Genomic DNA, 27,606 nt, shown 5'->3' on the forward strand with positions numbered 1-27,606 from the left:
TGGGACATTTAACTCACAGAATGATCAATTTAATGTTCACCAGTTAAAACAGATTGTGTACCCTGAGTATCCTGAAATCAATACTCACGAAAGGATTCTTCCAAAGGAAAGATAACATGAGAGAAGAGGTAACTCTGCTCTCCCAGAATCGCTGAAGACAACGTGCTTCCAGCCCAGGAGTTCCACGGGCCGAGGTGGAAAGGTAAACTCCAAACACAGGCTCTGTCAATTTCAGTAGAAATTTTTAAATAGCCAGTTGTTTTGGTAAGCTGCCATTGAAGGACTATATTTTCATTTTATTTCACTAAAATGGTGTGCTTCCATTTTATTTGCTTTTGTCCAAGTGAATTCTTCATGACTTTCTCCTACAGGCTGAGGAAAAGCCTCCTCGGACACACAGGCAGACACACAGAATTGTCACCAGAAAAAGAATCAGAGCTATGCAGATCCAGTTTGTTTTCCTTCCTTCTTGTGCTATATGACACCACTGAGATGGTCACATGATAAATTATGTGTATTTTGAAATCTCAAGCTTAGAAAAGATTTTATTTGGTTTTGGTAGAACAATACTGAACAAAGAAAGTATAGATAAGTGAGTATTAATATACTTCTAAAAATAAACTTGAGAAAGAAACTTCCAGTGAATGTGACCTTAGAAAGAACAGTGATGTATTTTTATGGGGGGGATCAGTTTTTTGAAGCACATGTAGAAAAACAATTGAAAAGCAAACGTTGTAGAGACTTTTTCTAAAACAAACAAACAAACAAAAACCCACTGAATTAATAGAATAGAACCCTAGTTTTCCACTATGATTGCCACCAAGGGGACACATAATTTAGGGATGTAGAATTGCAATTCTCTTCCACTTGTCATACAAAATGAAGCCCTGCAAACACCGAGCGAATGAGCAGCATGTTGCTAAGAGGTGGCGGAAACGAAGTAAGTGAGAGTTCCTTAGAGACGAAGTCCGTCTTAGGAGACACTTGCCATGCTCCCTGATCTGTTCATCAGTGATTTGCTGTTGGATAAAGACAGAGCCGGGTTCACCAAGAAGCCGGAGGCACAGAGAGAAAAACAGGAGAGCGGAGCGTATCTGTCCCTCTACTCTGGTTGAAAGGACACAAAGAAATAGAGAGAACATCTTTGACTACTTTAAGCCTTCAAATAGGGAGTCCATACTTTTTGTTTGGTTCAGTTTAGGAACTTTTGTTTCTTACAGGTAAGGCAGAGCTCGGAATCAAACCCGGGGTCTCCTTCATTTGGGGCAAGCACTCAGTTACTGCGGGCTACATTCCCATTCCACGTGACCCATGCTTCATTACACTATTTTAGAAACTTCTTGCATTTTTAGTTCTGTGGACAGTAAGCTTCCTAGGGCCAGGGACATCTGCTTCCCACTCGGGTAGTTTTAACACAGTGGTGCCTGGAAATAGAGAGAATTCAAAAAATACATCAACTTACAGTGTCATACTCGACTTTTTAAGGAAGGGGTTGTAGACAGCAATACACATATTTGCTCAGAGATAACCACCCCAGCTCAGTAAGTTAGACTGCTTTGCCCAGCCTGAGTGCTGGGATCAAAGGCATGCACCACCTGTCTGTCTACAATTGCATTCCACATGCTGAACAAGTTAAATAGAAAGGTGGGAGGTACAAACATCTAAATAAAATTTTTAGGGATGAGCCACACGATCAAGGTGAAAGCTGTACTGGGCTTCCTGGGGGTATATTAGTTACTTTATATGGCAGGTGTCCTGTTGCTGTGATAAAACATCCCGACCAAAGCTAGCGGAGGGCAAAAGTAATATATTCTGGCTCACAGTTCCAGGGGACAGATCATCAGTGGCGGGGAAGTCAGGCACCTGGAAGTCAGGAAGCAGAGCAAGATGGATGTCAGCAATCTGCTCACTTTCCCTTCTTCTGGCCTCCGCTGGCACCAAGCACACATGTGGTGCACAGACATACATGTGGGAAAAACACCCATACAGATAAAGTAATGAAACAGTTTTCTGAAAAAAAGAAAAGAGAGAAAGAAAAAAAGGAAGGAAGGGAGGGAGGGAGAGAGGGAGGGAGGGAGGGAGGGAGGGAGGGAGGGAGGGAGGGAGGGAGGAAGGAAGGAAGAAAAAGAAAGGAAGAAAAAACCAATACATTAACGCAGTTGAAGAGACCAGTGTCGCTGGGCAGCAACATATTTTATGGGAAAGTTATCCCAAAACATACAGAGATGAAATCTGAGGTCACAGACAGACAGAAAAGGTGACTGGTTTTCTATTTTGTTTTGTAAGAATACACATTTCTACACATGTAGCACTATTAGAAATAACACTGACCAAAACAGGGAGGGGCTGAGGAGGGCTGAGGAGGGCTGAGGAGGGCTGAGGAGGGCTGAGGAGGGCTGAGGAGGACTGAGGAGGGATGAGGAGGGCTGAGGAGGGATGAGGAGGGCTGCAGACAAGTGGTGACAGGTGAGGGGACCACCAAATGCTGTCAATAAGAACAAGCTAGAATCCGGCCTCTTGAGCACATCTTGACTGTTTCACAGAAGCATGCACCTTCATCTTCTGCTAGGTCACCAGGCCATGCCACACACCTTTTCCCTTGGACAATGACACTTCTCACTTTGAAAGTAGCACTAAGACCATTCATTTCATGGCTTACCTCTAAAATGCGGCTATAAGGAAAAACATCAGCAGATTAAATTTATCACAGTATAAAATGACACTGGGGGTTCCTCGATTCCTTACAGAGGAGCGCCTGTAACTTGATCCCATGAGTCACAGTGGAGCAAGGGTCACCTGCAGGTGCTACACACTGTTCTTTACCTTAAACACAGAAGACACTGAAATATCACAGGGAAGCTCTAGAGTATGCAACTGTCCTAGATCTAAATAAAGAGAACCAGAATATTAATGAGAAGCCAGATAGAGTTCATACACAGCAAATACAACCAGCTCAGAGTGTGAGCACACCATAAACCATCCTCCACAGAAAAAAAAACAAAAAACATTACTTCAATTACGTCACATCTTAAAGGTCAAGGCATGAAACCACCCAATCAGCCAGCTTAGACAGTTTCTAAGGGAGAGTGGGGTTGCAAAACAATATTTTAAAAATAAAGCCAATGCCAAGAAAAAAATTGAGTCAAAAGGCATCACAACGTCCCTTTGTCTTGGCAAAAAAATGAAATGGCTTTCCTTAGAGAGCCTTTAACTCCAGCGGGCAAATGTGGAGCACATGGGAGCACATGCGTTTCCACAAACACACAGACTGTCTAGCAAAAGCCAAGCCCCCTCAGGATGGTTCACCTGCAGTAAATAATCCATTGCATTTGACTGTCCCATCTACAAACATCAAAATCCCCAAGAGTTAATCCACTGTGTGACCAGAAAAAAAAAAAAAAAAAAAAAAAAAAAAAAAAAAAAAAAAAAACAACTGACAGGAAGAGATCTGGATCACGTTACTTTAAATTCTCCTCTAACCACTTTAGGTTGGAAATATAAAGGGTACTAATTTCAGTTTTCATTTCCTATCCGTATACACTGCACAGGAGCTCGCACGGCGAGGAAGCAAATGGGGCGGTGGGTTTTCTAATTGGTTTCTCTGCCGCCCTCTTCTGTTGAAAAAGGGCATAGGAGGCAGGCTTGCCCGCAAGTCAGCAACCTCCAAGCCAGGCTGAACAGAAGGTCCGACCCAGGCTGGCATCTCGGCTTCCTAATCTCGTTTCTCTAAAGGAGTTGCTCATTTTGTAACTGAAATGAGTTCCTGTGTGTTCTGAAATCTGATTCCCGCGTCCGGGTGCGCAAGACAAAGCCCCGCTCCGCCCTGACACTAGAGAGGAAGGGGGCGGGGGGGGGGGGGGGGGGGGGGGGGGGGAGGTGGCTGCAGCCATCACCATGTCCACTCAGGAGTGACAGTAATAAGAAACACTGTGAAGACTAACTGCTGGGATATGGCTCCACCACGGCAGAGAGCTTGTCACGCATGTGTGAGGCCCTGGGCTCCATCCCAGGAGGCTGGGCTGGAGGCTGGGAGACTGATGGGAGGAGGGAAGGGGCCTTTTGCAGCCAGCAACTTCCTCCCTTTTTCCCCCCACGAAGAGCATGAATGTTTCATAAAAACAAGTCTTCCTATACCACCCCCCAAACAATGGCATGGCACTGTTTCTCCCCACCGGCGAAATATGTGTGTTTCCTCTGCTGGGGCTTCGCTCTTCTAAGAAGCTCTGAGCTATCCACTGCAATGGCGATACTGCTGGGCATCTGTCTCACTGCCATCTCGTGGAGCACAAACAGTACAAGTTCCCAGATGATGAATACCAACAACTATAACCCTGCCAATCATCTTTCGAAGGAAAGGGATTGCCAGGGATAAAACTCAGGGGTGTATGTGTATGTGTGGAGGGGGTCACCCGCCTGCCTCACAGTGACCACAGTGACCTGGCCTCCAGCCATCACTACGCCCCTGCAGGAGTGACACTGACAAGAAAGAGTAAGAAGTAAAACTGCTGGGATGTAACTCAGAGAGAAGAGCTTGCCTAGCATGTATGAGGCACTAGGACCATACAACTCAGAGAGAAGGGCTTGTCTAGCCTTTGTGGGGCACTAGGACCATACCCAGCACCAATAAAACAAAACAACAAAACAAAAGAACACTGGCTTCTCTGTTTCTGCCTACTTCACACCCCAGCGTCCAGCCAGAGAAACACTTATAAACCCAAATTGGATGACACTCCCCAGTGACACGGAATGCCGGTCACTCACTCTTCTTCATTTTTTTTCCTCCTTCCTCTTTCACCTCAATGTCTTGGATTTTACATATTTGCTAAATAGAAATGGTGCAGGAAGCTTGAGAGTAACTTAAATCACGAGTTAAGTACCCTGCATGGCTCTTTACCCTTTCTGGTTTTCGTCACAAAATAGTAACAGCTATTTCTCCATGGAGCCCCAGGAGCCATGCAGGACCCTGGGGCTCTCTGAGAATCTGCCAACACTACCCACCACTCCCATCCCTGACCCCACTCCTGGTCCCAGCAAGGCTGGAAAGCAAAATCAAGGACTTGCTGGCAAGGACTCTGCCCGAGCTGGGCCATAGCCCCTGGTACCCCAGGCTGACTTCCAAGTCAGCATCTTCCCTCCTCAGCCTCTGGAGGGCTGGGGTCACAGGCATGACCACCATACCCAGCTCTCTCAGGACTTTTCTAATTTTGAGATTATAATAAATACATAATTTCCCTCCTTCCCTTTCCTCCCTCCAAACCCTCCCATTACCCCTCCTTTCTTGTTTTCAGATTCACAGTCTCTATTTTCATTAATTGCTGTTAATGTGTGTGCATACATGTGTGTATGGATGTGTGTGCATATATATATTTATCAATATAAGTTCATAAATATCTAAGTAAAATCTTCTCAGTCTGTATAATGTTACTTGTATGTTTTCAGGGCTGACCATTTGATATTGGGTAATGAACTGGTGTGCTCTTCCTTGGGGAAGTCTATTTCTTCCATTCTCTAAACCACAACAAACTCCATGGCACAGTAACCCTAAGGGTGGCATGCATACCTTGGCAGTAACCAACAGATCTCTGGTGGGACTTAAGAGCAACAAGAGAGAAATCACGCCTGGTACCAGAAACCTAGCCAACTATCCAGGGCTATTGAAGTCTTAGATCTTGGAGGAAAACCTTCAACCATCGCTTTATTAAACCAACACAATCCCTAGCTACATTCTGCAGACCTTTAAGAGATCCAAACAGCCATGCAATGCTTCTCCTGGGCTTCTTTTGTGTAAGAGTAGAAACACATAGATTTATGCCACTATAGCTGAGACTCTCTTGCAGCTAGTAAGTTGTAACTATTATACCCAAATCTCCATCACATACCCACATCTCCATCACCCATTAGAAGTCCAAAGCCTGCTGCCTTTTAGTGTCATTTTCTGCCACGTGCTACAGGATTGTCTTAGTTACTATACTGTTGCTTTGAAAAAGACACCATGACCAAGGCAACTTCTGAAAGAAAGCATTTAATTGGGGTTTTTCTTACAATTTCAGAGAGAGTCCAATGATGATCATGGCAGGGAGCATGGCAGCAGGCAAGCAGGCATGGCACTGGAGCAAGAGCTGAGGGCTTACATCTTATCCACAAGTTGGAGACAGAGAGGGCAAGACTGGGCCTGGCCTGGTGGGCTTTTAAAACCTCAAAGCCTACTCCCAGTGACACACCTTCTAATCTTCCAGGGATCTAACATTCAAATATATGAGTGTAAGGGAGCCATTCTCGTTCACACCACCATAAGATTTCCTTCTAGGTAACTTATTATCTGTGTAAGGGACAGAAACACTCCTTTTCTTAATTACTGCTAGGTTCATGGCTGAGAACCCTATCAGAAAGACTGATTAACACGAGAAAAACATGCAAATTTACTTAATGTTCATTTTACATGATGTTGGAACCTTTGGAAATAAAGATCCAAAGACACAGGGGAGTAAGTACTTTTCCATTCAGGGTTGATGAAGAGTGGGCAGTCAGTCATATGGAAGTATGCCTGCACAGAGTGGGTAAGGCTCACTGATGATAAACTAAGAGGAATTTGATGAGGGCTTTTTGCTCAGATTCTTCCTATCGTCTTTCCATCTCCAAAGATAAAGATGCTTTTCTCCTGCAGGGGTAAAGAGGGTACCCCAGGAATGCAGGTTTATGATATGCTTCAGGGAAGAAGGGTGAGACACAGGCACTCTTCCCACTTCTGCTTTTTGCTCAAATGCTAAGACCCCAGACTCCATCACTTATGATGCTCCAAATGTTCATGGATCTGGTTCCACTGCCTGACACCAACTTTCAAACCATCCACTACTGCCCTACTCTTTTCCTAGACTGAGACTTGGACTCCAGGCTCCTCCCATGCATGGTCTTTGCAGCTCTGTCTACCTCAGCCTGGCTTGCCTTTCCCCTCACCTTCCACAACAACCACTCACAGCTCTGCACATGGGATCTTTTACCCAATTGCACTCGTGCCCACCTTCTACAAAATAGTAGGCTCTGGGGTATACGGGTATGAAGAGTTCCTCCCTACATCCTTTGTATTTGGCACACTTCCTGGCTCATAATGACCTTGGTTAGATGGCCATTAATTTGATTTATAGATAATGCCTCACAGGCCAGCCAAGCTTTAATGTACTTTCCCCCTCCAATCCAACACATTCTTCCCACGTGCCTCCAGGACAGCCTATACATAACCAGTGAAGAATGCACTGGGGTTGATTATTTACACATCGGCCTCTCCTGCTACATTGTGAGGTCTAGAAGGGCAGGACCACCTATTATACAAGTCAGCACCTCCAGTTTATGCAGCGTGCCTGACTTACAATACATGCTAAATAAATATTTACTGAGTGCTGACTCAAGTCGGCAAAATGAAGAACGGCTTTCGTTACCTTCTGGTTTATTACTTACTCACCGCTGCATTGATGCTACCGAGAAAAAGAAGTTCCTTCTCTGGGAGGGTTAGAGTCTAACAATTAGAAAATAAGAGTTTTCAAGACAGAACAGCATGTTACATTTGTAATTGCTGCTCCCTTTTATGGACTGTTCTTTTGATGTTTTTAAGACAAAAAGGCGATCTTTTCTAGGGCAGTGTCCTAATACATGATTTTTATTGTTTGTAACTATTTTTTTTAATATACCTACTAAATGTGTCACAGCAAAGAACTATTTGGAAGCCAGACAATGTCTGCAACTGAGTCTGTTCCTCCCTCATGCTTCTTGTACTGTTTTATTTGGGGATCGTTACTTATTTTGAATTTTGAAATTCTTCCAATTTGGGCAAGGAAAGCTGCTTTTGTAATTGTTGCTCATTTTAATTATCCTCTGGAAAATGAAAGAAATTTAAACTCATCAAAATATATCTGTCACCATAGATAGAAGTAGACTTCAGAGGCATACTCTTTTTGTTTGGTCAATTTATTTATTTTTCAGATAAGGGACATTGTTGACCACTTTTCTATCATATCGTGACATCAAAGGAAACCAATGCCATGTCTTTTTAACACAGTGATAAAGGCTTGTTCTATCATGCAGTACTCACCAAATGATTTTTGGAGGCAGTAAAAAGAACATGCTTTGGAAGCTGATCATCAAATGGGCAATCAATGATGCCATTTTGAGATGAAGAATGACACCTTGGGGTGTCCCCCAGGACGGAAGCATCACACCACAGCAAAGAGGGTTATTACTCAAGGGTTGCAAGCCAAACAAAACACCACAAGCTAATTATAGCTGCCCACGTTCAGAAGAAAACTCTTGCTAAGAAACTACCTCACCTCCTTTCACCATAATGCATGCAACCTCTAGGTACTACAGTGGTGTTGAAAATACTTCCCTTTTCAAGGGGGAAAAATGCGCTTGTATTCTCTCAAGGTTCAGAAACAATGTGTTGTAGACCACATGGGGAAGAAAGAAAGGCACAGAAAGGAAGGAGAGACTGAGCGAAAAGAACGCTCAGGCTCTCGATCACACACATACAGGGCCATTCACAAGCGGTGCACCAAAAATCCTAAAAGCCACTCCCCTGCTGTCAAATGATAAACCATAAGGGTCCACACATCTGTCACACTTCAAAAGTGAGTCATGAAAAATTGGTTCTGTTCCATGGTAGTGAAATAGCTCCAATCACCAAATAATTTTTTTAAATGTACCAACTGATTAAAGACCAAGTCACATTCTGTTCTAAAGAATGTGTCTTGCATATGTTTTAGTTGAACCCTAACTCTGGGTGGTTATTGAGATCAGCCAACTTAAGGACGCCACAATACCTCAGTGATCAAATGCACAACCAAAGTGATGCAGTGACCAGCCCAGGCTCGGCTAACGTCCTAACTGAGGACACAAAGCAAGCTTCCCCTGCTGCCCAGCAGAGGCAGGAGACTGCCCTTCTCCTCTTCTCTTGCCCTAATCTCCCAGGGTAAGAAAAAGGAGGTAACTTAAATCACCTACAAAGTTCAAAGCCACGAAATCTGAAATTCTGGATGAGAACACCTGTCAGATAATTGGAGCTGAATGTGTTCAAAATGCTCCACGATTTGAGAGAATTTCATGATGCAGGCGGCTGATGACCTAAACAGAAGAGCCATCTGATACAACAGCCTAAATCACTCTGTACTGTCCAATTATGCTTCCCGAACACTGCCAGCCCTTGGATTGCATCTTTATATTTTGTTCCTAATAAAACTGAAGCTATTAAAACCAAATTACGTGCTTGTATTATTTTATATGAAGTAATACACTGAATCCAAAAGCAAAATTAAACCATTACAAAGGAATGTTACTGAAATATCACAGTTTCTTTTTATCTTTTTTTTTTTTTAGAAATGTGCAGTTTTATATTAGAACTACCAGAGTAACTGCCCCCACAGCCCCAAAGCACAAAGCTAGTTCTCCACCTGTTCCCATCAGCCTCCTCCTGAGGATGCTTCATAGGGGTCATCTGCCACTGCTGCCCCAACTGCCATCCTGTTCATCACATTTCTTTGTCAAGTATCTCCACTCAAGATCATTTTCAGAATAAAACTCTTGTTTGATGTGACATAGACTTGACCCCCAGTGTTTACTGTACTATGTGCATAACCAGCATAAACAAACACCGGAACACTGATGAATTAGCCCATTACTGACTCCATGAAACAACAACCAGCTCTTTAAAACATGATAAACAACCTCTTTCTCTCGCACCTCAGCTTGTCTCCTGGCCTCAATACCATCACTAACCAGCTAGTGATCTGGAACAAGTCACCTAACCTCCCCAAGGCTGCTTGCTCATTCAGTAAAAGAATGTTTGTTCATTGACGTCTGAAAAAAAGCAGTGTTCACCAAGAACAGTCTAGAATTTTGTAAGCTTAAAAGACAAGACTGTTTCAAGTGGACTAGTATCTCAAAGCCTTTGGAGGCAATTTTTTAAAATAGCATAAAATCTAAAACTTCCATCCAATAAGAAGATGGGGAGTATTGTCAGTTTTGACATATACATTAGTAAACTGTAAAGTATAAGGCTCTGTGGTGGATCAAAATGCAGGAGATCATGCCTTACAGATTTCAACCTAACGGGATGGACACACACACACACACACACACACACACACACACACACACACACACACACATACACACACACACACACACACACTAGGATAGAGCAGGCAACCTAAGTGCTAGAAAGCGACATAAAGGACATCATTTAAGGTACAAGCAGGGAGATGACTCGGTTGGTAACGTGCTTGCCATGGATTTATGAGGACCTGAATTCAGATCTTCAACACCTATGTAAAAGCTAAGTGCAGTGGATGCATCTATAACCCCAGTGCTGGAGTAGAGGAGGAATGATGGAGCCAGCAGATTCCTAGAGCTTGCTGCCAGCCTGTCTAGCTGAATCAGTGAGCTCCAGATTCACTGAGAGGTCCTGCCTCAAAACCAAGATGTCAGACAGTGATCAAACAAAGATACTCAATGTCAACCTCTGACCTCCAGATGCATGCAAATGCATGTGCACTCACACCTGCACATCACAGACATGATACTACATGCACACACATACACTAGATACCAAGTCCCTGCTTCTAGAACATACCTTGTGTTCACACACAGGTCGCTCCTGTCACCCCAGGACAAACAAAATCTGTTCATACTTTTTAAGTGAATTTCTGGCATGTCAATAATTGTAGGTGGAGATGTTGATGACAGCATATTTAAACTCTTGAATATTTTTCCTTAGTATTCCATAAACTGAAGTAGCACCTCGTCCTATTTTTCTCTCTTAAAAAAAAAAACCTGCATAAAGAACACTATTAAATTCACTACAATGAGACTGTCCTAGTTAGGGTTTCTATTGCTGTGATGAAACACCAGGACCAAAAAGCCAGTCGGGGAGGAAAGGGTTTGACTTGGCTTATACTCCAGTATTGCTGTTCACCACTGATGGAAGTCAGGACAGGAACTCAAACAGGGCAGGATCCCATAGGCAGGAGCTGATGCAAAGGCCATGGAGGGGTGCTGCTTGCTGGCTTACTTCCCATGGCTTGCTCAGCCCGCAGCCTTCTTATAGAACCCAGGACCAGCAGCCCAGGGATGGCACCACCCACCATGGGCTAGGCCCTCCCACATTGATCACTAAATGAGAAAATGCCTTACAGCTGGATCTGAAGGAGGCATTTCCTCAGCTGAGGCTCCTTCCTCTGATGACTCTAGCTTGTGTCAAATTGACACACAAAACCATCCAGTACAGAGACTTTCATCATTTTAATACCAGCAGAGAAAGTTGAAAGAGCTTTTTTATTCTCCTCCACACTTCCTTAGTCTAGGCTCAGTGACTGTCACACATGAGGAAATGTGGTGACTGAAACACAGGCTTCTTCATCAAGAAACCTGTGCTTTCTAGAAAACGAGCCTTTCTGGGACTTCTTGATTCTCACAGACAGACTTCTGAAAAATAACATTATCTTAAAAAATTAAGCCGTTCAATATTATGTATGTTTCCTATTAAAAATATAACATTTTTTTAAAAAGACATCTGAGGACAGTGGTGAATGATTAATTGACGAGTTAGGAGGAAAGACGTGCTCTGATGGAACAGTAACATGTCACAGAAGGCATTTTAGTGAGACTGGCGTAATAAAAGGAAAACAACAGTGATGTCATGTCAGAAGTGGTGACGGGTCCAGAGCAATAAACATCGGTACACGTCAATACCATTTAGATGACAGCACAGAAAACAGCCAATCCACCGGTCAAAAGCAAACGCACCAACACCCAAGCCTGCCTTCACGGCGGCAGCAGTTAGTGGGAGCATCCGCTGTATCCAGTTCCGACCCAGTAGCCCTTGGGGAAACAGGAAGAGCTGTGTGCGGGAAGGGACTGGGAACCACCAGCCATCTGGAAATCACTCCCACATCCCCAGAAGTCATCGGGCAGCCATCTGGAACTCTACTCAAGCAGAATAGTTACAGAACTCCAAGGGCGTCCCTTCTCCAAGGTGTGGCGCCAGGCTGCAGGAGTTGTTAACAGGGGCTGCTGCGTGGACAGAACCCCACGTGGGTGCCAGTACTGCCGAAATTTTAACCAATGGTTAACACTGGGGTGGGGACACATGGCATTAGGGGTCATTTGAATGTTTTCAATCATCTTGATGACATTTTGGCAGACCTGCTAAACAGGACAGTCTGGGATAAAAGAGAACTGTCCTACATTCATCAAGTCTTTCAAATGTTCCACCAGGCTCTCTGGCCAATGCGTGTGTGGGGGACCCTATTTACAACCTCAGAACCTACAGTCTTTCCCATTTTAATTAGAGGCTGGTGTACTTCTTGCATAATTTTATATAGATTTTTTTTTTTTTTTTTGGTTTTTCGAGACAGGGTTTCTCTGTGGAGGTTTGTGCCTTTCCTGGATCTTGCTCTGTAGACCAGGGTAGCCTTGAACTCACAAAGATCCACCTGGTTCTGTCTCCCGAGTACTGGGATTAAAGGCGTGCACCACCACCACCCGGCTATAGTGATCTTTTTAAAGAATGCAATTTCCCTAATTGCAAACTGAGGAAAAGATATATTTTGCATGGTATGGAAGTATGTGGAAAGTGGTTTGCCGTGGTGGAAAGTTGTGTCCACAATTCTCTCGGTGTTTATGCTACCAACAAAACACATCTATATAACCTGCACATGTAGATGCTGCATCTATGGTCACTCTGTGCATTTATGTGTCTATTTATGTAGCACTTATGTCAAAGCTTCAAATCTCAATAGAAACTTTTGCCAACACAGATTTACTATTTACTTCCCACTAATCCAAACCTGCTCATTATAAGGCATTCCAAACACCTGGGGAACTCAAACTTCGCACTGTACTGGGGAATACTCACAATAAAACTTCTATACAGTAAAACACTTTACAATATTTTTCCTTTATGTTACAGTTATGGCTTATCTCATCTTTTTAAACCATGTATAGAATTACGTTATCTACTACATTTCATTTCAGAAATAAAAGAGGCAGGCAAGAGTAGATTAGGAAGGAGGAGCAATGACTCACTCTCCCAGGGTTGGCGGCCACTACTCCAGAGACACTGAGAAACTGCATGGTCACCAGTGTTCCCACACAGAAAGACAAAGCGCAGAGGCATGGACAAGTGGTGGCAGCCTTTTTAAAAAAACTACCTGCTCCTGATGATGAGATAAAAATACCACCAGATTAACACATTCCTGTGCTCTGACAGGACAGCTTTTCCCATTTTGGGGAAGCTGCTTGGTCATTGCAAAGAGCAACACTGTACTATGTCCCACATCCACCTGAGGAGGCACCTCACTGGTGAACCACCTGCTTGAACACCTGACTGGTTCTCACGCACAGACAAGCTGACAGCTTCTCTGTCAGCAACTACTGCTGAACTATTTCAGAAATGCTGGTGCTTCAGTGATGATCTTGTGTCAGAAGGGGGAGTAAGTTGACCAAAGACAGTGGGGGAAATCCTGGTCTACAGAAGAATTCTGTACTTGGCTCTATTCTGCTCTTAAAGGACAAATTCTTGAACTGATTTGATACTTAAATTCACTGCAGTGTAGCAGAAGAAAACATGAAGAAGGAAAAATCGATGTAGCAAAAAATGGACATGCCCAGGGATTTTTATAATATTCGTATTAAGTATTCATTTGTTATCATCAGAAGCTTTCCTATAAATGGTAAGAGTAGAATTGTGTGCACAAATTTGGTGGAAATAACATCAAATGCCTCCAACTCATTGTTGGCTGGTCCTGTTAATGACTCCTAAAGTCACTTACAACTTAAAAATGGCAAGTTGTGTGATTTCTGCACTCTTATACTGCTGTGGGATGTTCTGTATGGCAAATGTGTTGCTGATTGGTCAATAAATAAATCACTGATTGGCCAGTGGCTAGGCAGGAAGTATAGGCAGGACAAGGAGGAGAATAATTCTGGGAAGTGGAAGGCTGAGTGAGAGACACTGCCAGCCACCTCAATGACAAACAGCATGTGAAGATGCCAGTAAGCCACGAGCCACGTGGCAAGGTATAGATTTATAGAAAAGGATTAATTTAAGCTGTAAGAACAGTTAGCAAGAAGCCTGCCACAGCCATACAGTTTGTAAGCAATATCAGTCTCTGTGTTTACTTGGTTGGGTCTGAGCAGCTGTGGGACTGGCGGGTGACAAAGATTTGTCCTGACTGTGGGCAAGGCAGGAAAACTCTAGCTACATTATACACCCTATTACAATACTCACGCTGCCCCCATAACCCTATAAATTTTCCACATGCTACATAGTTTCTCGTTTACTATGACTATTGTGTCTTACTGCTAAGATAAAATCCATTAGAGGATAACAGTCCTATGCTTCATTCATTGTGTACCCCAGCATTCCAAATGATAACCGGAACATTGCAGGCAGCCAGTGTCTATTTGTGGAAGAATACCTACATCACGGACCACTCAGGATGCTCTCTTTGGGCCCAGGCATTTTCACAAGTATTTACATGGAGGATCTTAACTACTTCTTGTGATAGAAGCCTACACACGAAAATGCATCCATCCACATCCTATAGGCGAACAGAGTAGGGTTTCATAATAAGCATGCTGACTATACAGTGCAGCAAGTGAGCAGTGGGTCTGAGCCCAAGCCAATCAGTCTGACTAGAAAACCTGTTACATCACAGTCAGAACCCCAGCGGAGATCATGAGATCACTATCTGCTACCTTCGAGGAGAGAACAAAAAAAGCCCCTGGATTAGACACCCAAATGCGGATCCCCTTCCATCTGGCTTTGATCCTTGGCAAGATACATATGTTGATGTATATTAAAATAGTATACGGGTATGCTACTCAGTGGTGGCACATGCCTTTAATCCCAGCACTCAGGAGACAGAGGCAGGCAGATCTCTGAGTTGGAGGCCAACATGGTCTACAGAGTGAGTTCCAGAACAGCCAGAGCTACACAGAGAAACCCTGTCTCAAAAAATTAAAAAATGAAAATAAAAATAAAGTATGGGTGCAGGGCAAATGTGGAAAGCCTGCCCTCCTCCAATCTTGCTGTGCACTTGGAATTGCTCTAAAGAAATTAAAGCCTTTAGTCTTGTAACTACATTTCTAAATTGAGAGTCAAGAAAAATTTAATGGGCACTTGCCACTTTACAAGTTTAAAACAAGAATGATGTGCACCTAAACACTGCAAGAGAGGAAAGGCCTGGCTTCCTGAAACACGGCTAACACAGAAATGTAAGAACAAAGCTGCGTGCATCTGCTCTCCATTTTCTAAACCGACACAGTGTTTTCTCATTTGGGCAAACTGTCTTTGAGAGATGAACCTTTGACATTCCCTGCAATTTCCTTTCAGCTCACAGCACCGTCCATTGCATGTTCATGGTTCAGAGGAGACCAAAGGGAACGAAATCTGCAGCTATTATTTTTGCCATTTAATCAAACCTGAATAAAGTGCTTGTACACATAAGGCAAGTCAACTGTGTCGGGGAAACTCAAGAAGGGATCCCCAGGGAGGCTGCCACAGTGAAGACTCGTCGTTTCACGTCAGAGGGACCATCTTTGCATGAGGGCGGAAAATATTCTGAAATATACTTCTTCCTCTGTTTTAACAACTGAAGGAAAAGAGAACCATCCCATGCAACATGGTGGCTCCTGTAACAGTGAGTACTAACTGGACTCTCGACATGGGAAGAACCCTTGCCCTGCAGGCTGCGCCTCCCCAGCATGCACTTTGCTCAAGTACTTTGCACAACTTTTAAAAGCTGTAGCGAGCCAGACCAATGACAAGAGCAACGTTCACTACTTAAAGTCAAAAAAGATAAAACTGGGAACATGGACTTCCAGAGTCAGCCCAAGGCACAGAAGAGAAAAGAGAATTCCCAGGAAAGAGGCTCGTTGCTGGCATGTGACCTCAGGATGTCACAGCCAAGTGACCCGCGAGTTCTTCAGTTCTTCTGGAACCACGGAATTTACCTGTCATAAATGGACACAATGTGTCACTCGAAGAGACCAATTTAGGATTAAAGCTTTCACATTTCAGATGTAGACGATATTATTGGCAACAGTACTCAGGCATGCCTGATCTGTCACTAAGTCCCTAGGCCTCTGTATTTTCAGCATTATTAACAGTGTTGTGAACACGGCCCTCCTTTGGGCTCTTACATGCTTACTGAACCTACCTGGCTCGCTCCAAGCCCAGAATTTAGCTTAAGACACTCTGAGTGGAAGCCTTGCCCGAGAAGAATATTCATTTATGCTCAGATGTTCTCAATTTCTGCCCTTTTAAAGTTAAAACAACATAACTCAAAGAAAATCACAAGCTAAATTTATGATTTAAAAATGTTAGATACCTTCAGTGAAATGTGGAGCATTTTCACATAACAACCAATTTTTATTCTCCTTATAGGACAGAATTCTATTTAAGAGGACTTTAATCCCTTCCTAACCACAAGAAGAAAAGCCTTCCAGAAGAAACGCCATAGTTACATGTTCCTCACTGAAGTGCGGATGGATCCTGCCATTTTGTAAGGGACCAATTTTGCGTTTCATTTCTTCTGCTCGAACTACTCTAAGCCTCATAGTTGGCTCGTTCCTTCTGCTCCCAACTCCCTAATCCATCTTTCATGCTATTACCAGACTTATCTTTCTCCATCAACACATTCTTCTGTAGCACGAATCTTAAAAGGTCTTATTAATAAAAACAAGCCCAGTGCCAGTTATTGGGGTGAATGCTGGAGATCAGAGAAGCAGAACAAGCCACAGCCACTTCGCCTCACCAATTCCTCAGCTGATCCTGTTTCCTCAGACTGGAAGCCTCTGAGTCCTCATCCAAATGGATCTCAAAAACCTAAAAGCTTAACCAGGCTCTAGTTTCTGGTTTTCATGTCTTATATACCTTTCTGCTTCCTGCCATCATTTCCTGGGATTAAAGGCATGTGTCACCATGCCTGGCTGTTTCCAGTGTGGCTTTGAACTCACAGAGATCCAGGCAGATCTCTGTCTTCGGAATGCTAGGATTAAAGGCGTGTGCTGCCACCATTTTCTGGCCTCTATATAGTGGCTATTCTGTTCTCTGACCCCAGATAAGTTTATTAGTGTTCACAATATATTGAGGAACATAATATCACCACATTCTTCTGTTCATCCACTTGGAAGCTAGAAGCTGCCCTCTGTGCACTATATAATAAAGTCTAAACTTTATACCACAGCCATCAAGGAGCCCCACAAGCAAAGCCTCCTCACCTTCCCAACCCATGTACAATGAAGCTCAATATAGTCTATGCTCCAAGGACTGGGAACAGGCCAGTCTTTACCATGGGGCATGGGAAACTTACTCATCTGGCTTCCCCAGTGCTCTACCTGTCTGCCTCTAAAATTTAAAGTTAGGTTGGTCTTGACATAACCTAGACACTCATGTCAGAAATGTATTCCTTCCTGTGTGTCCCCAGAACACATAGGTGATTTTTTTCCCCATTGTTGGAAGATGCTCATGGTATCATGATGACTACTACCAGTGCTCACCTCATTTACCTCTGGTGCTTGAGATCAAGGATCTTGTCCTGCTTAATACCACATTAGCAGAGGAACCTTACAAAGCACAGGCATGGCCACGCTCAGTGAGTGCTTTCTGAATAAAAGGCGTTGTATGGTTACATGGCTAACACCAAAGCCCAAAATGTCCCCTTTCCATTCTCAAGATTCCTTCCTAGGCAGAGAAATAGTGAAAGCTGGCTGGGATCAGAACACTGGCCCCACCAGGGATCCCTGGGGGCACTAATTCTCTCTCAGTTGCTCTGGGAACAAGGGAAATGATGTCTCCCTGCAAATGTGCAGTCATCCGTTACTCCAGGAACTGCTCTTGTGAGGACACAGTGAGCCAAGCGAGGAGTCCCTCTCACGTGGTTTAACCTATGGGCTTCATATGGGGTGTAGTGAAGGAGTTCTGGGGCAGGACAAGATCCCCAGGTCCGGCCTCTGCTCCAGGGTAGCACTGTTCAGCCCTCTGGCAGAAAAGCACCATGGGAGAGAGCGAAGCCACTGCCAGACATTTTCTAGAGTGGCTTCCTGTCTCAGAAGTCATCCCTGGGTATTTACATTTCTGAGCAACCTACCCCACTGCCCACACAGCTCTGCTGTGGACACGAGACGTGTGAACTTCCAACCAAGGAGTCAGGCAGGAACCAGAGACGGTTCCGGTGAAACCCCGGGCTGCTCTGTACTGTCCTATGTTCCCACCAGAGCTGTCGTTCACAACCCTGGCCATGCCTGCTCAGTCTGCCATGGCATCAACAACGGAAGACTCTTCACTTTAATGACGTCACAGACGGAAGCACATTTCAGCTACTGCTGAGGATTTTATGTCAAAATAGTTCCTTCTTAACTGTTCAAATTCGTACTGACAGAGGTGAGCTTAAACTATAACCTCACGATTTCTGTGTGGAAAATAATTAAACCTAACATAAATCTCCCCCAGCATGTAAAGTGTTATTATTTTTATTAAAGTTCTGTGTATATATGTGTGAGTGCAGGTACCTGTGAAGTTCTGAAGAGGGATCCATGGATCCATCACCTGGAGCTGGAGTTACAGACAGTTGTGAGCCACCGGATAGGGGTGCTGGGAACCGAACTCAAATCCTCCACAACAGCAGTACACATTCTTAACCACTGAGCCGTCTCTCCAGCCTACCCCCTGAGTTCAGACCTGGCTCCATAACCATGATGCACACAGAAGAGAAGACCATTTACAATCACAGATAAAAGCATTTTATTAAAACACTTTATAGGAAACTGAAGTAATTTCCCTTTTATAGAGTTATAAAGCTGGACAGAAAAAGGTAACGGGATTTAACCATGATATTCTTGAGGTACTCTAGAGTAAAATGAAGAATCACGGAGCACTGCATCAGTTGTGTTTATAATGTGTCTAAACAGGGCATATTGACAGATGAAGGGCAATTCAGTTCATAAGACTATATCTGGTGGATTTTGTTATTTCATGGGATTCAGAATATATATATCTTGGCTGACCCTGGAAGGTATTTAGAAATGATATAAAGTTGACCAAAACAGAGAATATATTGGATTCATAAAGTTAAAAGAGTTTTTAAAGGAATTAATCAGATTATATTGGGCCAAAATAGCCAAGATTACACCCATCACTATTAAACTCCAAGTTCTAAATTTAAATTTTCAAATAACTGAGTTAAAGATGACCTGGACAATGCATTACAAACTTAGTATTGGTCAGATGACATTTACCCAAAGCGATCTAAAAACTCAGTGAAATCCTCACCAAAATTACAATGGCATGTTGTGACATAAAAAACTGTAAAACTCATATGAAATCTCACAAAACTGCAAGAAACCAAAACAATCCTGAAAATTATAAAAAATAAAGGTATCACAGCTCCTGACTTTAAAACTCACTGAAAAGCTACAATAATAGAAAGTGTCCTGTGCAGAGCCATCAAGATGGCCCAGTGCATAAATGTACCTGCTGCCAAGTCTGATGACCTGAGCTCAATCCCATGATCCACATGGTAGGGAGAACCAACTCCTGAAAGTTGTCCTCTGGCCTCCACATGCTCACTGTACCATGCACTCCTCCCAGAATCACAGACACACAAAACAAAAAAAATCAAAATGGAATAACTTTTCCTTTAAAAACTACAGTACTGGCCGCAGGCAAAGACAACTCCTAACCAAGCCTGTTTTCTCTAACCTGAGAACCAAGCAAGAAACACACTAATAGGATAGAAAACTTTAGGCGATGACTGCCCTGCCCCAACAAAATACAACAGGAAAACATCTACAGGCTCGTTCCTACCTGTGCCAGCAAAGACTGAAGGGGCATCTGGAGTCCTCACTTGCCAGGCCTCCCTGCAATGATGTGATAAAAGCTCAAGCAGGGAGCCCAGATATAAATCAGCAACCTCTCTGAGGTAAGTGTGAGGACCACACAGTGAGGCTGAACCTCCATCCCCACCACAGAGCAATAATGCTGGGGATGTCTTTCTATATGCTGTGAATGTGTTGCTCTGGTTGATTGATAAATAAAACACTGATTGGCCGGTAGCCAGACAGGAAGTATAGTATAGGTGGGATAAGCAGAGAGGAGAATTCTGGGAGGAGAAAGGCTGAGTGAGGAGACGCTGCCAGCCACCATGAGAAACAAGATGTAAAGTACCAGTAAGTCACAAGCCATGTGGCAGCTATAGATTAAGAACTAGATAACAAGAAGTCTGCCACAGCCATACAGTTTATTAGTAATATAAGTCTCTGTGTGTTTACTTGGGTCTGAGCCCTGCAGGAGCTGGGTGGACACAGGAAAACTCCAGCTAAAAATGGCACCCAACGTGGGGCAAGAGTTTCCACCTAAAACCTGAAAAAAAAAAAGATTCTAAAACAGAACTAAAAACAGCTTCCTAGTTGTCTCTCTCCAGTAGCCGCAGCCTGCAGGCTTGAACTACTCTATGGCGGGTTCATGGTGCATGGCAGGAATGAGATGTCTACAAGCCGCACATTACACTGCATGGTGGATTTAGCCTTTGCTAGTATAGACCAAAAAAAAAAAAAAAAAAGTTTCCGGGCTACACACTACTTTGATAGAAGCATAGATCCACTGCTTCTGAGAGTTGATGGTACACATGGCTCCCAGACCCAGAGCTGGTGGCAAACGTAGTTCCACCATGTTGGAAAGCAGAGGTGGGTGGAAATGCTACAGTTTAAAACAACAGATTCACAGTAAGACAGATTCAGATGGGTTAAACCTCTAAATGGTTTACAATGTGTATAAAAATGTACGTAAAGAAAAAAATAGTAATATATACAGTTATATGAAAAAAATAGTTTTAAAAATAAAGTCTTTAAAGACAAAGTAAAATATAAAAAATAAGCCATGTGACAATTTATAGATTAATAAAAATGGGTTAATTTAAGATATAAGAACTAGATAACAAAAAGCCTGCCACAGCCATACAATTTATAAGTAATGTAAGTCTCTGTGTGTTTACTTGTGTCTAAGCGGCTACGGGCCCAAGCAGGACTGGAGAAAACTCCAGCTACACAATAAGGTTAGGGCTATGCTCAGAGGCAGCCTCTAAGACAGCTACACTCACCACTACCAGCAACATACCACACTCCATCTGATATCAGTGGAAGCCATATAACAAGGCACCCCTCACCCCCTCACGTGGGGAACATCAGCAGAGCCTTAAAGGGAGCCTGACCTTCCATCCCCACCAGAAAGTAGATATGTAGTCCCTTAGAGACCGTGCAGAGTTTGAATTCTACCTACACGCCATGATGGCAACAGGTAGTTCCTTCTTTCTCCGCTGGCACAGTGTCAGAGGGAATGTGCTAACAGTTCATCTAAATAAGGTTCAACATCTCATAATACCTTGAATGTCTAGGCTGTAGCTGAAAAATTCTCATACTCAAGAAAAATTTCAATTTAACCAAGAAAAGATAACTGAAACAAACCAACCTGAGACAAATCAAATGCTGGCATTATCTGACAAGGATGTTGAAGCCAACATCACAAAAATGCCTTCGACAAAAGATGGGCAAAGCGGGTTTAAAAACCTGTACAAAATTACAAAGCAACTTACTTCAAATAGAACAATCTTTGAAAATTAACGGGAGGAGGGGGAATGGTATATTATAAACACATCTTTCAAAAAAGGAGAAGGCCTCAGTAACCAGGTAGACAGCCACACAAGAGAGACAACTGACCAACATGGCGGGAAGAGGCCACCGACTCCCACAAGTTGTCCTCTGACCTCTGCACATGCTCTCAAAAGATGTCCAATCAACAATCCAAGATCTTACCTCAAAAACCTTTAAAAAAAAAAAAAAAAAAAAAAGGCCAAGTAACTCCACAAGAAGCAGAAGGAAGGAAATAAACAAGACAACATCAAAGATGACTGAAAAGACAGCATGGGACAGTGCAGAAAATGAATGAACCGCAGCTCGGCGCTTTCAAAGGTCAGTCAACAAACACAAACACCCAGCCAGACTGACAGAAAGAGGAAACAGAGAAAAGGCAAAAATGACCAAAGTGAGTCCTTTGAATGCCATCGCAGGGAGCTGACAGGCATGGGGGAGGGGCGGCTTCACCTTGCAGCTTCAGGAGAAAGACCATCTCAAGGACATCACAAATGTCTCTCACAAACATATTTTTTTAAAGAACAGGAGGGAGGGATGAACTCAGCTGATATGGAAATCACGGCTGGAAAGAATTCAGTTTCAGTAACGGCCGCAGCTATGCTGGCCATCGGCGCTGCTGTGGGTGTTATTACAATTAGAATCATGAGCTAACTTAAGTTTTCATTTTAAAACTGTAATTAAGCCATTGCTATCTATAGACTGAAAGCACTTCCCAAGAAACATGATCAACTAATTAAAGACATGCTATATTTAGACCAGAAGGACCCGTTCCTTGCATGGGCAAGACGGCCCTGGGGAAACGGCGGGGGACCTTCAGGTACAATGACACTTTAATCTTCTTCTACAAACCTTGTCTCCTGCCTCCCTTCATGTCAGCTCACCTTGTCACTCGCTGTATTACATTAAGAAAAATGTTTTTATTTCCCACCTTTTCTTCTAGAAGTGGCATGTGGCTGACATTTCAGGAAGAATGGCCTTCTCCTGGAAACATTCTTTTAAGAAACCGTACTCCAAAAATTACAATCCAGTCTGTCCCACACTGTCATGATTTCCAACGGGGCTTGTTGAACAAGGCTTCAACAAACTAGGTCATTTACACAACCTAGAAAGAAGCCAGGTAATTTCAATTTTTATGGGCAAAATGTTAAGGATACACCTACAATTTTTTATAATATAAATTAGCACTATTTATTTGCCCCTAGCAGGTATACTGGTATATATATTTCAGGATCTATGACTGTTTGGAAATGGTATGTAAATTGTGCAGGTGTGCACATATACGCTTAGCTTTCAACAGTTACTCAAATGTGTCTGCCAAACAAAAGACATTTCAAGAACTATTGGTTTATGCTGAAAGGGTCACTGGATTACTTTTGGGGGTCAGGGGCCGAGACAGTGTTTCTCTGTGTGATAGCCCTGGCTATCCTGGAACTCACTATGTAGATCAGGCTGGCCTTGAACTCAGAGATCAGCTTGCCTCTGCCTCCTGAGTGCTGGGATCAAAGGCATGCACCACCACCACCTGGCACATTACTTAAGCCTAAGCAGCATCTTTGAACACGAGTACGACCTCTGACTTCCAGAAGATTTAAGTTACCAGATATCTTACCACTTCCTTCTACACTGGTGTACTACTGAATTTCCTCATGCTCCTTCTTACCAGCTTGTTTTAATTTCTATTAGAGTACCAAAAAATATGTATTTACTTGTGCTCCCTGTCTGCCTGTGTGTGTCTATGTCTGTGTATACATATGTATATGTGTGTGAGGTTGTACATGAATATGCATGCACGTGTATTTAGAGGTCACAAGGCAACCTCAGGTCTGAGTCTTCAGGACTGTCCACCTTGTTTTTTGAACCATCATTTTTCATAGATCTACAGATTGCAGATTAGGCCAGGCCTGCTGGCCAGGCAGTGCCAGAGACCTGCCTCTCTCCACCTCCACAGCTCTCAAAGTGAAGCACGTGATGCCAGGCATGGGTGGCTTTTTTATATAGGTTCTAGAAATTAGACCCAGGTCCCCTTGCTTGTACAGAAGTGCTCTCACCACAGGAGCTATCTACCCAGTCTAAGATAGCTTTTTTCAAAGGATGCTTACATATTTGGTACACCAATCTAAATAATCCCTAGAAAATATGTATAGTTACACCAGTTAAGATATCCTGTAGTAGATCTCCTGAGAGTCTGCTGTCTAATCGCTCAGTTAGGGTGGCAGGAAATATCAAGGCACTTTGCTGATGTGGAACTACATTAATATTGCAGTTCAAAAAAATTACTATTGATTAAAATATGCTCAAAAATGCAAGAAGTGACCCTTTCTCCTATTATGGTATGTGGATGAGCTACAGTGGCTTTGCCATCTACCTGACCACTTTTCTTTTCAAACTTTAAAAATTATGCCTGCCTCTATTGCTCTCTGTGAACTTCTCAGAGACCCAGGCTCAACCATTCTTCTGTAGCTAGACTCAGACACGGTGCCTGTTAACTCAAGCCATTACAAAATGTTTTCGATTCATTGATATGATATAATTTAATTAGATCCTATCATATCAAAATTAAATCCTATTATGTGAACTTTTGGAAGTGACCCTAATTTATATAACTTAAGTATGTTCTCAGATGATGGAAGGCCATACATAAGCTATACTGGGGATATGTGTCAAATTCTTGCAGAGAACTACCACTTCTAAAGACATTCCTCAAGTTACCCACAAACAGTGAAGCAACCAGGCAGAGAACATAAATTTGTTTAAAATGTCACAAGCCGTCCATAAATCCATCATCTTAAAGCTCCTTAATTAAAATGAATTTGGCTATTATTGCTAAAAACAAAAAATTACATGCCTAGGGTGCATACAGAAAGAGCTTAAACGATTTTCGTTTAAAAACCAAAATGACATTTTAAATAAAGGAGATGCGTATAAGCATATACAGCTGAAAGGCCTGCCAGGAGCCATCCAGTTTCTGTCCAATCTGCTCCATTAGCATTCTGCTAAGTTTTGTCTGGTTTTAAAAGTCCTGTAGAACTATACGGAGAGCCATGGGATGCTTTCCAACACCATTCTTTGCTCAGTTATACTACCAAAAAAGAAAAACGGATGAAGAAGAACAGAGCTCTCAAATACGACCACGGCCTCGTGTGACAATGAGATCAGAGGAGCCTGGCATAGGCACTCTGTCATTTGTGACCCGTGAACTCCCCAGGCAGATGAGGAGTCACACATGCTCCCAACCCACTATCTCAACATTGTGCCAAGTGGAGTGAGAGCCACATACAGCCATTCTATAGAATTTACGGTCAAACCAGCTCTGATGAATGTGCTCATCTGTCTTGGTTTGGAATTACTACCCTGCAATCACATAAAAAGTAGCCATCTGGATGAGAAGCACGCCAATTTTTTTTTAAAGAAAGATAAAAAAAACAACCATTTATTTTGTAGGGTATGCAGGAAACATGCCGTGGCACACGTGTACGGAAGTCAGAGGACTACTTGTACAAGTCAGTTCTCTCCTTCCACCCTGAACTCGGGTTGCCAGGCTCGGTGGCGAGTGCCTCTTCCCACTGAACCATCCTGCCTGCTCCTTCTCCAGTTTCCTGTGGGCTGGTCACTAACAACTGTGAAAGGACAGTTCCACCGTGCTCAGAGTTCAAAGGTAAAGGCATGGCAGGCACTTTGGACACCCAGTATGAATCATCCCATAAAGCACATGAGAAGACACCAGCCAGGCAGGGAGGCTCATGCCTATACTCCCAGCAGGAGTTTTGAGACCAGCCTGGGCTGCACAAGTCTGTCTCAGAACAAGCATGCAGAAGACCACAAATCCCTTAGAGTAAACGCAGTGCAAATCCTCCCTGGCTATACACAGACTTTCCCAAGAGCAGTGAGACTGTATTAAATATTTTAATCAGTGCTCGCTTCGGCAGCACGTATACTAAAATTGGAACGATACAGAGAAGATTCGCATGGCCCCTGTGCAAGGATGACACGCAGATATTTTAATCATTATGAAATAAGTGATTGGGGAAGATCAATCAGCAGGAGTGAAGAAATAAGAAACAGAGGCCTAACAACAGTCGTTACTATTTTTTACTACAAAGACAACCTAGGATGCACACATGATATTTGAACTTTTGGGGTTAATGAGCTTTTAAACAAATTGAGTCATACTTCATATATTATAATAAGCCATATATAAGGTGAACCATTTCATGGGTTTTCATGCATGCACAACATCATGTAACTACTGCTGCTATCTAGTTTCAAACAAAACAGCTCATCTCACCCCAAAAGAAACATTGAGTCTACTGTTAATCCCACTTCCCCTGCCTGCCACTAGCCCATGAATTAATATGCTTCAATCTTGATAGGAATTTGCCTTTTAAAATGCATCACCTCCAAAGTGAATACATCTACAAGCAGCAAACCCTCAACAGAAGATGAATGATTATCCACCAAAGAAATACTGCCAGAACTCAGGACATATCACAGACAAGGCTCCTTTCTACGGGCCTGATGTGGCATTTTCAATTTCCAGGGTTCACAACTTCCCAGCTGTAAAAGTTGCAGTTCTTTCTCTACCCTTTAGATACTATAATAACCTAAATACAGTGGCCAGATCAAAAGAAGGCTTAAGAAGACGGTGTGCAGCTAATCACCCACCTTACGGCCTCAGCTCATAATTGATTTTTCCTCCAAGCCACAAAGTGAGACAGAGTTCTGTCTAGAAATGCACATGTGTTTCTCTGCAAGTCCCAAGATAGATGGAGAGGATTATAAGTTTAGCTGATTTTTTTTTCCACTTTAAGGTGAACAGGAGTACTTGCATTAAATTTTATATATTATTTGATTGCTGGGTTTCATGATGGTTCTTTGGTATACGACTGCACATCCTGAAATGAGGAAACTTTCAAATTCCTTTCAGAGATTATTGTGGCAGAGTTGTAAAGGAAATCCTAGTAAGATTTATATCCTTCTCTCTGCCAAAGGCCCATAAATATTTTCTTCTCTGATTTACTCTGAAAAGTATAGAACACCTTTAAAAATATTCCTTAAGACAACAAAAACTAGCTGAACAAAAATAAGGTGTGTCTTTCTTGCTTTCCCCATCCTAAGTATATGGTCCAAGAGACTCAAATCCATAAACAGCATGAGTGCTGCATAAACCATTTACAGCTGTATTATACACTCACACGTAGCTACGCACCATTTAGGAAAGGTAGCAGTAGTGAAGCAATTGTCCTCATGATATTTAGCTTCCAAGATGAAACAACAAAGAAAATAACATCTCTGGGACAGTTCAGTTTTTCCTATTATCTATTTTAAGTTTAAAGATAGTACCTATATTCCTTTGAGTCACTCTCTATAGATAGTCATATGAAAAAAACTGATACCCAAAGTGCTCCAATCCCTTGAGTCTGCTGGTCCCAATCTAATCCCTTTTGTGACTCCAGATCCACTGTACTGCAGGGTAGTTACAGCAAACAGGGACCCAGGAGGCCTGGCCTTCAGGGTCAGTCCCAACAGCCACCTAGGCCACAGCCTGCCATTCAGACTGAAGGATTTCATCATCTGCCTTCACAATGCCTGAGCACCCCAGGGGAGCCTCCATAAATAATTCAGAAGCAGCAAAAAGCACACGTTCCAATCAATAAGGAGTGATGCGCACGTCACAGCGGGCTCCAGAGCACTCGCGGGGTGTCGCATTAATATCTGATCAAGCTTCCTGAGAAAATTTAATTTCTTATAGATGAAAGACCTAAAATTAACCTTTTGACCTTATGTTTACAAAAAGTCTTTCCCAAGGGAATTTTTTTAAAAAATGGTTTTAAAATCATACTTAATGGGGGTAGAGAGCTAAAACAGGAATTTCAATGCATAGGAGAATGGCTCAAGATTAAAGAGAAAAAC

General features: G+C 42.9%; 1 protein-coding gene and 1 non-coding gene across 3 annotated transcripts in view; one reads left to right on the top strand and one right to left on the bottom strand.

Annotated features, from left to right (window-relative positions):
- Smyd3 (SET and MYND domain containing 3) overlaps window positions 1–27,606 on the bottom strand; it is a 582,966-nt gene that overhangs the window by 271,403 nt on the left and 283,957 nt on the right. The window lies entirely within an intron of this gene.
- LOC128110230 (U6 spliceosomal RNA) lies at window positions 25,607–25,714 on the top strand. Its single transcript, XR_008218180.1, has one exon. It is a non-coding gene; the product is annotated as a U6 spliceosomal RNA (small nuclear RNA).

The sequence above is a fragment of the Peromyscus californicus genome, unplaced genomic scaffold (genome assembly GCF_007827085.1).
Source record: "Peromyscus californicus insignis strain IS unplaced genomic scaffold, ASM782708v3 Scaffold_14__1_contigs__length_90479793_seg_2, whole genome shotgun sequence".
NCBI classification, from domain to species: Eukaryota; Metazoa; Chordata; class Mammalia; order Rodentia; family Cricetidae; genus Peromyscus; species Peromyscus californicus.